Below are 1,524 nucleotides of genomic sequence, written 5' to 3'. Positions count from 1 at the left end.
CATCTTCATATTCATCTTCATCTCCTTCCCCGTCTTGGTCTTCATCTTCTTTTCTTCTTTATCCTTTCCTTTATCCTGATCTAAATATGTCCATTCTTTTCTTCATTTACATATTCACCCCCACCATTGTTATTAGGTTAGGTATTTAAATTTTCCTTCCTCTTTGTCTTTATATTTAGGTTTTATTTTAATTTCTGTATTTATCCCTTTCTTCTTCTCCATACTCAAAATTATCTCATCCTTGTTTGAGGCTAATCTATTCATGTACATACATACATACATCTTATTCCTAAACTGCTGCTTAGCACGTTTCTTTAATTCACTATCAATATTAAAGCATACATTTAGGAAGCATTTCCGCCCCAACCATGTACATGTATGGCATTGGTATTGGTAAGACTTTTGAATTGAATTTTTGAATTGAATTGAGGCATCAAAATACCTTTCTAATGATATATAATTGTTTATACCTTAGAAGTACAGTTTAGCCGTAAAAGGGGTGTAAAGGAAACATGATTGCCTATTTATATAATTGATGTATAATCCCTAATTTATGATCCCGCGAAAATGGCGCAGGATCCCGCGTTTGCGGGATTCGGTTCCCTAATCCTAATAACAACGGTTCGTTATCGGAGCGCTCTTTCACTCATGACAAGGTGAATAATTAAAAGTGTTGGCGCGTCCGTAATTGGTAATTGGCCTTCATGTACATATGTATAATTTAACTACATACACACATAAAATACATACTTGTTTCCACACGCATCTTAAGCATTTGCGAAATAGATTCGCACCCAAAAAAGCAATTTCAGCCGCACTCAAAAGCAATCGTTAAATTATCTCTAATTATCCTTTAAATAACTTTCATTAAATCCGTTCACTACATAATCCTCTCGAAGTAAAAATTTAAGGGATCATTAGTAAATGAAAGCCTTAACAGCGCTTTTACACGATATGTATTTGCATATGTAAATTCTACTTTTTTGTATCTACTCGCATGTACTGGACATAGTGCACAGACTTCGAGAAAATTAATGGTGGTAGATTTTACATACAAAAAAATGGTACACAAGTTGGTACATCTTTGGTTTCGGTAGGGCTAAAATTTACGAAGCTGTAACGCATAGTCCAGCAGAAAAATTAAAAGGGCATAGCTAGTGCATTAGCGCGCACAAGGGGTGGGTTTTGGGGTTCATCCCAAAGAATTTTCTAATATTTTTTTTTTATTTCAGCAGAATATTTGCAATTTGATTAGAAACACCCTGTGTTTACATGCTATTGTAAATGGTGGCATACATTTAGGCATCCGCTACACGGTAAGCCGGGGTGTATCAATTTTGAGTAAATTAGCGTCCATAAATATTCTAAATTTTGAAGTTTCCAGCATTCCTGACATTTACCGTTATATGAAAAGCGGCCGCAATTTTAGTCCGATTTCAATAATTTTCGGTGCTTTGCTTTTATGTGGCAAGCACAATAACCTTACAGAGTTTGGTACAAATTGGTAAAACGGTTACCGTGATA

Source organism: Rhagoletis pomonella, unplaced genomic scaffold, assembly GCF_013731165.1.
Source record: "Rhagoletis pomonella isolate Grant_MI unplaced genomic scaffold, Rhpom_1.0 Rhpom_scaffold_00001, whole genome shotgun sequence".
Taxonomy (NCBI): Eukaryota; Metazoa; Arthropoda; class Insecta; order Diptera; family Tephritidae; genus Rhagoletis; species Rhagoletis pomonella.
Note: the sequence above shows the minus strand (reverse complement) of the source record.